Source organism: Notamacropus eugenii, chromosome 2, assembly GCF_028372415.1.
Source record: "Notamacropus eugenii isolate mMacEug1 chromosome 2, mMacEug1.pri_v2, whole genome shotgun sequence".
In the NCBI taxonomy this organism is placed as follows: Eukaryota; Metazoa; Chordata; class Mammalia; order Diprotodontia; family Macropodidae; genus Notamacropus; species Notamacropus eugenii.
The window spans coordinates 96996547-97011535 of record NC_092873.1 but is presented as its reverse complement, the minus strand read 5'-3'; positions in this window follow the sequence as shown (position 1 = coordinate 97011535).

The window sequence follows — 14989 nt, the reverse complement described above, 5'->3', positions numbered from 1 at the left end:
ACTTTTATTTTCATGAGTGGATGGGCTAATGCAGAAGTGAGACTTGCTCAAGCCTAGCTATAAAAAATAGCAAGATGGCAGCCCAGAGATCTCACTTCTAGTCCTGTATCTCTGAGCTTACTTTTGGGTATGTTATTTTACTCTTCTGCGTCTCCATTTCTCATCTGTTCAATTTTTGTGGTTATTTAAAACTAATCGAATAATGAATTGTTCTTTTTAAATAATATTTAAGAATGCATCATCAGTTGGGACAAGCCTGAATGTGCCATGGTAGAGATGCCAGAGATACTCAGATCCTGTGTACTGAATGAGAGAGATGGCGCTGAATTCTAACTCATACATATTGGGCCACATTGAGTAGATGGAGGCCCCTTTGAGACCTGGCATTTGGTGGCATCTCCAGTGGAGGAGGCTTGTACTGCTTCCTTCATGATTCCAGCCCATACAACAGTAAGGATAATAGCTCATATATAGTGTTTTCACAGATCAGAAGCAAGTGTAGAAGTGTGGAGGACATGCCTGGATACTACTAATTACTCATCAGTTCTCCTCTCTTCTCTTGTCTGTTGGTCTTCTCCTGGGCTTATTGCTCTTCTCAAGGTTCTGGTCAGTAAGGTGTTTGATAGTCCAATGAAAGCAGCAGATACTACGGATAGAGAATTCGGAGTCCTAGCAGTAGCTGATATGTAACAGAGCTCTATGCATGTAAATTAATCTGTGCATGTAAATCATCTGAGGATGGTGCTGAAATGGACAAACCCATCTCCTAAAGTGTGTCCAACTCCAGCTCACTTCTTACTTTTTTGACTTTGAAGAACCATGAGGTATTTCTAGTAAGTGGGCATCCCTAGAACGATCTATTGCTTCATCTCATCCTCTTGACCTTGACTTATCTTCCTGATGCACTTGACATAGCCTCTCACATCCCTTTTTTGACACCAGTTTTGCTGGGTATTTCTTCTTTCTTGCATTTGTTAATTTAAAAAAGTTTTTTTTTTCTGAAGCCTTATGAATTTATGCCTGCAAAGCCCTTCAAGCCTTCCGGGGGAGGGAATGTCCCATAACAGGCAAAGCAGTAGTAGCCATTCATTCAGGGGTCTTAGGCTGGTCTCTCCTCAGTTACATTAGTGTCATGGTGTTTCCCCTTCTTCACTTTCTTCCCTGTGTTCTTTCAAGGTGGTCTCTGAGATCTGTCTAAAGACTCACAGTAAATACCTTTTGGGGGAGGAGAATATAGTGTCCTCCCCTCAGCCATTCCCCACTTCATTCCTCCAAGGTCACTTCTGGACTCTGGCCAATTCTGCTTCAGCATCTGCATTCAGGAAATGTTCCAGCTTCATTGACTTTTGCTGGCAGATACTGAGGAGGCACAGGAGTAGGAAGAAGGCAAAGAGGAGAATGAATACTAAGATAGTGAGAAAGCCTCATTTAGCTCTTCGCTCACAGATTCTGAGAAAAGAAAAGAACAAGCAGTCAGCTTCACTCTTTCTAATAGAAAACACCCTTCCTTGGTCAACCTGTCTTCAGGTGTCAGAAGTTTTGGTGAGAAGGACTGTATCACACTCTTCTACTTTCAGGCTAGGTTTCTATTTGGGTAGTTTGTCTTCAAACCAGAAAACTCCCCAGGCCAGACAACTATGCCCACTGACCCATCACCCCCATAGAAGAAAATAAATAATATTTTCTTTGCTTTTACCTACAGCTCCAGGGTCCATTTCCTCACTTGCCCCCTTCCTCAGCTCCAACAACCTTCAATAATGTCCCTCCAGGTTCCCGAGATCCTTTTTTACTTTCCAGTCAGTGATCACTGAGTCCTGACAACCTGATTAAAACTGGATACCTGATGGAGATTCAACCTGATCTCATGTAAAAGCCCCAGACAGTTACTCAGGTATGAGAAACCTAGACAAAAAGACTAAAAACGAAAATGGACAACTTAAACAACTTCAGAGGATTAAATAATGATACAACACTTATATCCTGAAAGGAAGAGAACAGACTGCCATCCCTTCGGAAGCCCATCATTTCTAAGTGTCAATAAAGGAACAAAGACAAAAACTCAATGCCTGTATTATGTTCTTTTTTAAAGAAAGAGAAAAGAAAAGAAAAGAAAATGAATACCTTAGAGATGGAAAGGAGAGGAGTTCATGATTGGGGCACCACAAGAAAAGATTCATTTTAAAGGCACCATAGACACTGAAACAATTTCTAGGGTAAAATCTTAATGTGTTAAATGACATAGAATCCAAATACCTGAAGGAAAACTTTGCTGAACTAAAGGAGAACTAGATGGAAAAAAAAACACATAATAGTTGTTGGGGAATTCAGCTTTCCCTTTTCATATGTAGACAAATCTTAACAGAAAGATACACAAGAGAGAAATTAAAGATCTGGATGAAAAATTAGGAAAAAAATGAACGAAATACCTTTGACAATTGTTCCATGAAGTATGTAGTGACTTTACATACTCTGCAACTTTGTGAGACACATTTGCAAAAATCAACCATGTGCTGTGGGACTCACATGCAGAAAAGCAAAAAGATTAAACACATACCTTTATTCTACAACAGTAAAGATTGTCATGAGTAAGAGAAATCTAAAGATACAAATCAACCAGTGGAGACTAAGTAATGCTATCCTAAAGAATAAGTGAATGAAAAAATCTTTATTATGTGCTTACTATTTGCAAAGAATTTTGCTAAGCACTGGACATAAAAATAGAAAGCCAAACAGTCTCTAAATGAGCTCTCAGTCTAATGAGGGAGACAACACACCCAAGGGGCTCTAGCTGCAAGTCCTATGGAAAGCCTTAGTAGTCTTTATGACTCAGAGGCAAAGCAGATTGTAATGCATCTGCTTAATGTTGCTTCTGTTGAACCATATCCATTTCTGATGTTGATCCATTTAGAGTCATTTAAAGAATAAATGAATCAAAGACCTAGAAAAAATTATATCAAAGAAGATGGAAGAAACATGATAAAGCTTATGAGATATAGGGAAATTGTCTGTTTTCAAATATTTGTATTTACAAAAGAAGAGAGATGAATGAATTGATTGTATAACTTAAAAAGCCACAAATTAATAACCCCCAAATAAACACAAAAGTAGAAATTTAGAAAATCAAAGAAGAGGTAAAATGGAAAACTAAACTTCCCTCAAAAAAGTCAATGAGATAATCAATTTAATGATTTATGAAATGCCTGTTACATTAGGTGCTGGAGATAAAAATGCAAAAAAAGAGTTGCTGATTTGAAAGAGCTCATATTCTATTGTGAGATAAAAGCATGGGTGAAGATAAGTAAAAACAAAATGTTCAAAGTACAAAGTACACAAAGTGATTGGTTTGGAGGTGAGATTGTTAGCACCCCAGGGGCCTCGTGTATAAAGTAACATTTAATTTGAGCCTTAAAGGGAAGCTATAGATTCCAAGAAATATAAATGAGAAAGAAAGGCATTTTAGGCATGGAGAATAAATACCTCGTGATACCAAAATGGGTTGTTCTTGTTTTGTTTTGTTTTTTTAAGGAAAAGAATTATCAAAACCCATTAAATAAATCAACTGATCTTTAAAGGACAGCAGGAAGCCCAATTACAAGGTCAAAAATTAAAAGAAGAATTCACGATAAATGAGAAAGACATAAAGTGAAATTATCAGATACTATCATGCCAAAAAAGAAAATTTAAATGGATGAATATTTACAAAAATATCACAGATTTGGAGAAACAGAGCGAGAAAGAGTCCAAACAACTTAATCTTTGAAGGAGAAATTGAAAAATTCAGAAATGAGCTGGTAAAGAAAAAAAGTACACAAACCTATACGGTCTCTTACAAGTGAATTCTAACAAATATTTGACCAACAATTAGATCCTATGTTATATAAAATGTTTGTAAAAATAACTTCTCACCCAGCACTGTGAGACACATATGGTCCTGGGACCCAAGACATGAAACAGATAAGAAAATCTGTAGTTCAGAGGAGAGAGGAAAAGAAATTCCATTCAAAATAATCACAAAATGTGGGAAGTATCTAGATGATTAGCTATCAAAACAGAAATAGTTTACATGAATCCAACTACAAAACACTCTATGGAAATAAAGGAAGCTGAATAATTGAAAAGATAATTCATTGTTCATAGAGGAGTTGCACTAATATAACAAAAAATAATGCTACTAATTAACAAACAGATTTATCCCCATCCCAATTAAATTACCAAGAAGTTGCTTTATAAAACAAAGAAAAATATCAACAAAAGTAATTTGGAGAACAAAAGGTCAATAATATTAAGGGAAACTGTAGAAAAAAGTAGGAATTCTGGGGACTTTGCATTACCACATCTTAAATCTATGTTATAAAGCAGTAATCATTAAAACTGTTTTGTGTTGGTTAAGAAATAGGAAGAGAATCTGAATAAACAAGACAGAGAAGCAATCATATATAGTAATCTAGTGTTTAATAAATCCAGGAAGGCAAAGTACTGGGGTAAGAATTCCTTTTTAAAATAAAAATTGATGGAGAAATGGAAAAAGCAGTTTTTGCAAAAATTAGTTTTCTATCAAGACATTACAGTAAACACCACAATAAGCTCCAAATTATTATATGACTTAAATTTTAAAATTCATGAAATGGAGTATATTGCACCATAAGAAATGATGAACAAGAAGACTTCAGAGAGGCCTGGAAGGATTTATATGATCTGATGCTGAGTGAAAGGAGCAGAACCAGGAGAACTTTGTGCACAGCAACGACCACAGTGTGCGAGAGTTTTTTCTGGTAGACTTGGATCTTCATAGCAATGCAAGGACATTAAAAAAAAATTCCCAATGGTCTTCTAAGGCAAAATGCCTTCCACACTCAGAGAAAGAACTATGGAATTCAATCCCAGAATGTAGCAGATCATTTGTGTGTGTGTGTGTTATGTTTTGATTTGTTATATGATTTCTTCCATATATTTTAGTTCGTCTACACAGTATGACTATAGTGAAAATGTATTCAGTAGGAATGTATGAGTAGATCCCATATAGAATTGTATGCCATCTTGGGGAGGGAGTGGGGTGGTGGGGGGTAGGTACAGGGGGAAAAAAATCTAAGTTTTATGGTAGTGATTGTAGAATATTAAAAATAAAAAATAGAAATAAATTTTAAAATTCATATACAAAAATATTAAACGCATTAGCAAGATATACTTTTCACTTCTATGGTGAAGAGAAAAGGATTGTCACGTATGTGAAAATGCAGCAGCACTTTTTGTGGTAGCAAAAAAATCAGGGAAAAAGTGGGTATCCAATGGGGAATGACCAAAAAAAAATTGTGATTTATGACTGCCATGAAATATTATTGCAGCATAAGGAATGAATCTAGAAAATTTGGAGAAATTTGGGGACACTTCTTTGAACTAATGCAGTGATGTAAGCAAAATGAAGAGAAAAACTTAGACTTTCACCACAGTCGTATAAAAGAAAATATAATGCCTGGCCTATAGTGGGAGCTTAATAATTTCCTGTCAATTGATTGAAAAATGACACTGAAGGCTACCAATACTATGATCAACTCTGATTCCAGATGGAGGAGAATTACCTCCCTCTTCTCAGTAGGAAGATAGTGGACTTGGTGTAGTTTAGAATAAGACTTATATTGTCAGACATGACAACGTGATGGTTTGTTTTGTTTAACTATATTTTCTCATTGCAAGATAGGTTCTATTGCAGCAGAGTGGAGGGAGGGGATCACAGAAAAGAAAAACAATATGTTTTAAAGCGCAAATAAAATACTTATTTTAAAAAGAGAATCAATTAGACCTATAGGTTCCTCACCATTAACCAGGGCCAATCATCAGTAATTCCGTCAACATTTAGATCGCTGTATTTGAGAGCAGTATTCATATGGTTGGTTTTTTATCAAGTTACCTCTTTCTACTATTTGGAGTTATATTTTGCAGCTAAGACATCCCAGAAGATGCATTGAGTTCCTCACAAAACCAGTCATTCCACAGAGGCCCATATACAAGGCAATAAAAACGTGATTGTAGGCAGTAAGAGACACATCAGGAGCAGTTGATATTCTTACCCTTAGTCTAAGGGCCTTGTATCCCAAGTTAATCTAAAGTAGCGGCCTCTCTGTCTCTACACTGACTGTCCTCCAGACAGTTTGATTCCCTTAGCTCTCTTGGCCTGGAAATATACCAACTCTTCTTCGCCTCTACTTTACCAAGCAAAAGGTTGAGTTTAAAAAAAGAAAAAAGTAGCTAAGAGGGAACAAGTAAATTTACACTACTAAAAGAGACTTACTGCCATACATGGAAGTAACTGCAGTATGGTAGAAAAAGGATAATGAATCTGGAAGCAGAGGTTTCAATCCTGGCCCCTGCCACTTACGAGTTGTGACTTTGAGTAGGTAACTTTACCTTTGTAAGCCCAAGCTTCATTACCTGTAAAATAGGATCTATAATAGCTACATTACTTACCTCATGAGATTACTATGAGTATCAAATGATTGAATATATGTAAAGTGCTTTGTTAACCGTAAACGCCATATTTTTTTAAATGGAAGAACAAATGGAATCTCTACAAACCAAGAAAATGGAAATGAAAAGAATGAAAAGCAATATCTTTATTCGTTGATCAACATCTCTTTTGTCATATGGAAATTTCTTAGTGTTCGCATGTATTTTTTTTATTCTAAGTTCAAAACTTCAAATGGAATTTACTACCTACAGATGATATATGAGTATTGATCTAAATTATGCAACATGGGGTAGTAATAAAGGGTGATTTGGTTAAAAGGAGCAGGTAGATGGCGGGGATGGGGAGGTGATAAATCACTAGTTTCCTCATTCGGCCATGTTGTATAAAGTGCCTGCTTGCGTGCTGTACAGAAAGACAGGCTAGGACAAATTTACATGTGTTTAGTCTTGCAGCAAAATAGCCAGCATATTACAAAAACGTGTATCTATTGTGCACCAGGCAACATTTGGTACAGATCACTGTGGTTTCTGATCCTGTTTGCTTAAGTGATTTCTATTTGTGGCTCATTACTGATATCTGTCTTTTCTATTTGTGGTTTGGTTGTTTTTTTCCAATCATGTCCAATTCTTCCTGACCTCATTTCAGGTTTTCTTGGCAGAGATATTGGAGTGGTTCACTTTATGTTTTACTCATGAGGTGTATTAAAGCCATGTTGAACTTGTTCTCAAGAGTCAATTGTTAAATTTTCAGTGTGAACCTTTACACTGGAAATCTACAGACCCTACAAATCAAGACCTTGATTTATTATTTTATTATCTAGGCTTTAAATACAGATGAAGAAAATGTTAGCACACTTAAAACATGTGTTGTACATACTATTTTTTTGGATTTTGTTAATTCCTGGACATTCCTGATTTTTTATGTCCTAAATATGCCTCAGAAGTCATTACTTTGAATAGTTTTTGCTAATTTATAGTGAGTATATGCATCTAGGTATAGGCTGTTAAGTGGTACAGTAGCTAGAGAGCTGGGTCTGGAGTTGGGAAGATCTTAGTTCAAGTCTGGCCTTAGGCTTAACCTGGCATATAGTAGGCTCTATGTAATTACTAGCAATATTATCATTTATTATCTAACTTCTAAATCTCAGAAACTAGATTTTTGTACCTCTGATTAAGAGAACATATGAAATCTTTTCCAGTTATAAAACTGGTGATCAGTATCCAACTTGGTCCCTCCCTTTGTCATTACTTTGCAACTGATTGAACACATTGATCTCATCACATAATATTGACAGTTCCATTTACGGACAGTTCTTACTTTATGTAAATTCACATTATACAAATTCTATTTTAAAGAACTCTGAAAGAAATCTACATTTCCAAAACATTATGAAAATTCCTTATGCAAATCTTATGCTCTATGATAAGATGCTATACAATGTAGCTTGCATACACAGTGGTGGGAAGCCAAGAATCATCTCTAAGTTGGTTCTTTTGTGTCTGCCAACAAACAGTGAGTGATGCTGTCTCTCCCTACGTTCAATAGTGATCCTTATATTTTCCCCATGGCTAGTGGCAAATATGCTCTTAAGGGGAAAAAAGTGAACCATCTCATAAGCATAAGCCAACAGACTAAGAAATGAAAATGAAAATAATCAGACAATGTGAACAACAAAAATTGTCATCAGAAGCACGTGAACTTAGTTTTTCTTGTTGACTGTGAAACATCATAGTGAAGAATGATTCCCAGGTAAAAGGTAGGGCTTGCAGAAAGTTGACTTATCTGTCAAAAGAAAGGGTAGGTGCTATTCTAGAGATGGAGAAACTGTTAACTAGATGGCTAGAATACCAGATCTCAGAAAAATAATCTTTTAAGCTTGATGACAATCCAAGTCAAGGCTCAAAGTCTCTTTGAAGATTTAAAGGTAAAGTACTCTGAAGGAAAACAGGTATTGACATCAGGCAGTGGCTGGTTCTCACAATTTAAAAACTGTTTAGGATTCCATACTGTGCAAGTATCCAGAGGGACTACTAGTGCAGATGTTGAACTGGAAAAGAAATTCTCAATTCTTGCAAGAAATAATAGATGAAGGTCCCCACTTGCTGGAGCAAATCTTTAAAATGGTCTATTTTACCAGAAAGTGCCATCTCAAATCTACATCTTGGTAGAGGAAAAAACATGTGAGGGCATAAAGCTTTGAAAAACAGAATTACTCTTCTGCTCTTAGGGAATGCATCTGGGACTTGCAAATTAACACCTGCTCTTGTACATCATTCAGAAAATCCCAGAACAATGAAAGGAATCGGTAAAACAACAATACTTTATTTCACTGACCCTAAGGCATGGATAACCATTCCCATCTTTGAAAATGGATTTTGTACTGCTTCATTCCCAGGGGAAATTTTGTGATGAGGATGGCATTCCTTTCAAGATTCTACTCGTTTTGGATATTTCCCCAGGTCACTCTTCTTATTTTCATTGAAATTAAAATTTTCCCTAGTACTACCTCATTATTACAATCTATGGATGAGGGAATAATTACGAGTTTCAAGGCTTATTATTTCCATACTACATTCTCCCAGGCAATTGCAGCTTTGGGTGCAGATAAAAGGACTTGACATTGAGAGATTTATGGAAGCCCTATAATATTTACCATGTAATCCGGAATATTACTAAGACATGGGAAGATGTAACAGAAACATGTAAAAAGAAAGTTTTGAAAAATAAATATGCCTACAGTTCATTCCTGTGGATTAGACAAAGATGAAATATTTGAAGAAGTAGCAAGATTGTAAAATTAGCACAAGAAATCAAGCTAGAGTATCTATAGTCATATGAAAAGATACTCTAAATCACTATTAAATAGAGAAATGTAACTTTAAAACTACTCCGAGATACCACTTCACACCTATCAAGTTGACTAACATGACAAAACATGAAAATGATAAATGTTGGAGATGTGGGAAAATTGGTGCATTGTTGGTGGAGTTGTGAACTGATCCAATGGCAATTTGGAACTATGCCCAAAGGGCAATCCAACTGTGCATATCCTTTGATCCAGCAATCCCTCTTCTAAGTCTTTATCCCAAGAGATCATTTAACAAGGGAAAAGGACCTACATGCACAAAAATATTTACATCAACTCTTCTTGTGAAGGCAAAGAACTGAAAATTGAGGGCATGTCCAATTGGGGAATGGCTGAATAAATTGTAGTATATGAGTGTAATGGAATACTATTGTGCAATAAGAAATGATGAGCAGGCAGATTTCAAAAAAATCTGGAAAGACTTATATGAACTGATACTGAGTGAAGTCAGCAGAACCAGGAGAAGGACATTGTACACAGTAACAGCATCATGACTAACTATGATTGACTTAACTCTTCTCATCAATACAATGGTCCAAGTCAACTGCAAAAGATTCAGGATGGAAAATGTTATTCATAACCAGAGAAAGAACTATGCAGTCTGAATGCAGATCAAAGCATAATCTTTTCACTTTTTTTGTGGCTTCTCCCTTTTCTTCTGGGTCTTTTTTTCATAATATGATTAATATGGAAATATATGTAATATGATTACATATGTATAATCTATATGAGATTGCTTATAATCTGGAAGGAGAGAGAAAGAAAACATTTGAAACTAAAAATTTTATTTAAAAAATGAATATTGAAAATTATCTTTACATATAATTGAAAATAAAATAAAATACTATTTGCCAAAAAAAAAAAAAAGAGTTTGAGTTAGAGGTGGGTAAGCATGGATTGGAGAAGTTTATTGAATCTAATGGAGAATGAGGATCTAATGAAGCTTCTAGCTGCAAAGATTGCAAGAAGAAAGGGAAACTTCAAATCCAAGGTCAAACTGAAAAAATTCATCATAACACCACTGGCAGAAACATTTTATCATTCGAGTGAGTTTCTTTCTAGTATTGAAAAGATGGGTCCAAATATTTTAAGATTTTTTAAAGTTTGAAGATGAGTTGAGGATAATAATGCTTGATATAGTCAGACTCAGGAGGAAAAAAAGAGAGCCTCTGTTCAAACATCACTTGATAGCTTCATAAAAAAAGTTGCACAGCCAACCACCAGTGATAAAGACTAGGTGCAGGGGCACCTATACTAAGTTTGCCATACAGTACTGGGCATGCTTTGTCATTGACCTTACTTCTCATTTCATAATTCTGTTTATTATGGTACAGGATTTAATGTCTCTTTTGGTACATTTCATTACTTGCATAAAAGCATTTTCTGTACTCCTTTGTTATATAGGCTAACTGAAGTGGGTAGGGGCAAATTCACATTATGTAAAAATCACTTTGTCTTAAGTAAAGCGAGAACTGTCTGTATTTGGAGAGAACGAAAGTTTCATTCAACAGATGGGCATTTTTGTTTGACAAATACATTAGGGATTTACTTCTAATTTTAAGCATGCTATACACTATTGAAATCTACCATCAACTGGGACCTGTTTCAAATAGTAAAGAACTTCCTGGAACAAATCCTAAGAAACTAAGAGTTTAGATGAAGTTGAACATGAGGATTCAGATTATACAAATGAGGCTCGGCATAAAAACAAGATGATGATCTCCCTCTTTTTAATCAACTTTATTTACATCCTTAAACAGGTCATTTTTTAATGACTCAAGCATTAACTCATGATGACTTCATGATCTTAATTTAGCCAAAAATCAAGTTAAAATTTTATCTTCTTAAAGCTAAAAAAAATGAACTTACTTAGAAGACGGTACCAAAGTATACTGAAAACACATTCTTAATTCCTAGTTCCCTTTGACCAATGCTTAGATTAACCATAATATAGCATGGCAGAGTGGGACAAGTGCTCACAGGGTTAGAGTTCAAATCCTCACTCTGCCTTACTACCTCACTTGTACTCTTCAATATTCACACTTACTATCTTATTTACCCGAAGCAAGTCACTTTCTGCTATGGGCCTCAGTTTTCTCATCTATAAAATGAGGGTTAAGGGGGCAAGTTAGTTGATCTCTGAGGTTCTTTATAGCTCTAGAAGTATGATCCTATGAATGATGAACTGTTGAATGAAGTTGAAGTAGCTACATGGAAATCATATTTAAAAGATATCCTATAATTATTAGAAAACTTCAAAACAAAAAATTGCCCAAGAAATTGTCACTGATCCTCTCAAGTCTTATAAATACAGGATGCAATATGTAGCTAAAGAAAAAAACTTCTTGGATTCACATTTGAATAATAAACACAAGAAATCTCAACAGCAAGGGAAAAAAAGCAGTATCAGAAAAATGGAGTCCCACATACTGCCTGACTATTGGATGCTGACAAGGGATATTCCATGGATAAAATCCAATAAGAAACCAGTAGCTACATCTTAAGAAAGTTAAGTGATTTGAATTTGTTAGGTAGAAAATAATTTTAATATAAAACTGTGATTCCAGTGACATGGTGAGTGATTTACAAACACCGAACCAAAATTGAACAAACACACAAAACTCCTTACAAGTCTCACCTATTTTATTGATAGAGGGTATAGGGTGTTCAGGGAAGATTAGTTCCTCTGATGTGAAGGCTGCTGAGTCCTTTTAAGGGCTGCTTTCCACCTTTGGTGTTCATCTAATTCTCCTAGCTCTTACCTAGAGCTCCAAGAACTAGCATGTGCAGCAGTCACTGTGGAATACCATTTCAGCAGACAGGCTAGGGATAACCCAAGGGGACTCAAAGAGCCCTTTGTTAAATTGGGAGGGGAGAGTCTACCCCAAGCATGTGGAGACTTCCCCCAGCAGAATGAGAGGAAAAGAACAATTTGCTCCACTGACCATAAAGATGGCTGAAGAAGGCACTGCCAAACACTTAGATCTTGGTTAGACATCAAAGACAACAAAGTCAACCATAGTATCCTAAACCATCACCATTCAACTTGTCTTTTGTCTTGCCACTGGATTCTGATGATGCTGGACAAGAGAGCAGAGACAATGACTTTATACAACTCTACCTCACTTAAATCCAATTTATGTGCAAGTCAAAATCCATAACTTTTTACCATTTTACACTTACCTCATTGTCTTATGGCAATATGTAAGTGATGAAGCAGCAGGTGCAGATACAATGGGAACTATGGTCACAACCCTGTACTCAGGCAGCCCAGGCCATAGGGTCATCTTATTACTGAAGCATCAGAGGTATTCAGTATCCATCTGGGTGTCTGAGCAGTCTTTTTTAAGGACCACACTGCTCACCTCCTGACATAAGGAAGGAGCTAGGAAAGGTGCCCCTAAAAATTATCTGTTTCACCCAACCCTGGTCTGCTTGCCATGGTAGGTGGGGATCCCATCCTATAGTCAAAGCAACAAAAAAATGTACAAAACCTTTTGCATAGATGATTCTATTCACCCTTGGTATATGGAATGTGCATACACTGATGGAAAACAAGAAATCAGTAGACTTGAAAGATGAATATCTCTTGTTGCAAGAGAATGAGCAGGTATGCCATCTAAATAGCAGCCCTGAATGACACAAGGCTGGCAAAGGAAGGTCAACTTACTAAAGTCAGAACTGGATACATGTTTTGCTGGAGTGGTCACTGTGATAATGAGCACGATGAAGCTGGTGTAAGTGTAGTTATGAAATCTAATCTTGCCAACGAGCTTGTATGTCTCCCAAAAGTCAACAACAGGCTCATGACAAGATGAAAGTGTCATGTCACCATCACCAGTGTGTATGTCCCCACGAGAACAACCCCTGATGAGGTCAAAGAGAAGTTTTATGAAGACTTTGAGACCCTCACCATTAATCTGCTGAAAGAGAAAAAGCTTATAATTCTAAGTAATTGGAACACCAGAGTAGGCAGGGACCATCAGACGTGACAAGAGAGTCCTTGGGAATGACGGAAGTCAGAAACAGCAACAGCAATGATCTTTCTTACTCCTTACTTACTTACTCCTTACTATTCAGGTACTAACTTACTACTCAAGACTTCTGCCTCTTACGACCTTCTCATCACTAATGTTTTCCATTTGCCTAAATGCAATAAATGAGTGTATGTACCTCACAGAAAACACTGGCACTTAATAGACTATGTCACTGTAAAGAGAAGACCCAGCCCAGATGTAAGAGTGATGAAATGTAAGAGTGATGAAAGTGATGAATTGATCATAGACTTATCTTCTCCAAGTTAAATGCTTGGATTCTACTAAAGCAATGGCCCCAAGGTAAGAAAATTACCAGAAGACTTAATGTCAACAGATTACAGCACCTCTCCAGGCACAAAAAATTCATTCCTAACTTGGAGGGAAAGCTGATCCAGCATATGATTAACAACAGTGAATCAGAAAAGAAGATTTGGTATACAGTATTATGTTTCCTCATCTGTGTCAGAACACTTGCAAACTTCAAGATTGATTTTATGAAAATGATGGAGAAATTCATAAGTTGCTAAATGAAAAGCGAGAACTTCATAGGGTTTATTAGCCGGATAGTTCATTCATCTCTAAGAAGGCAGAATTTAACTCCCATTAAAAGAAAAGTGCAAATGAAGCTTAAAGAGATGCAGCATCCTTGACTTAGTAAGAAGGCAGATGAAATTCAGTTTTGTGCTGATAGTAATAATGCAAATTGCTTTCATGATGCTCCAAAATCTATTTATAGACCACACCTATGGAGCATCTCAGCTACTCAGTGCTGATGGAGACACATTGATTAGTGATTAGTATATAATTCTGGAAAGATGGGCCGAACATTTCCATAGTGTTCTCAACCAACCATCATCAATCAATGCTGAAGCTATTGACTGTGTACTTCAGATTGAAATCAATCTCTCTGTAGCAAAACTGAAGAAGAGGTTTTGAATGCCATTACTCTACTCTCATGTGGTAAAACGTCTGGTGCTGATTCTATTCCAGCTGAGATTTATAAGATAGGAGGTCCACTGTTCATACAAAAACTGACTGAAATTTTCTGGGTTACATTGGTAAAAGAAGGTTATCGCCAGGAATCCAAGGATGCTTCCACTGTCCATCTCGATAAAGGAAAGGGAAATGAGTTGTCCTATGACAATCATGGGGAAGTTTTTCTCTTAGTCATTGCTAGGAAGATTCTTGCCAGACTCCTCCTTAACAGGCTGATGCATCACCTCAAAAATGATCATCCACCCAAGAACCAATGGGGCATCAGAAAGGGCCAAAGAATGGTCAATATGTTTGCTGCTTGATAACTCCAGGAGAAATACCAAGAGCAAAACAGAGGTCCATACACAATGTTCATTGATCTAATGAGAGCTTTTGATACCATCAGTCATGAGGGCTGGCAAAATTTGACTGCCCAGAGAAGCTCATCAGTATTGTTCATCAGTTTCACAATGACATGCTTGCATAGGTTTTGGATAATGGGTGATGCTCTCACATTTTCCCAGTCACTTAATGGAGTGAAATAAGGTTGGGTGCTTGCTCCCATGAAATGATGTTGTCACATGTCTGCAATGAGAATGAAAAGAGCATCAAGGTCATCTACCATACTCATAGTAAAATTACTTATCC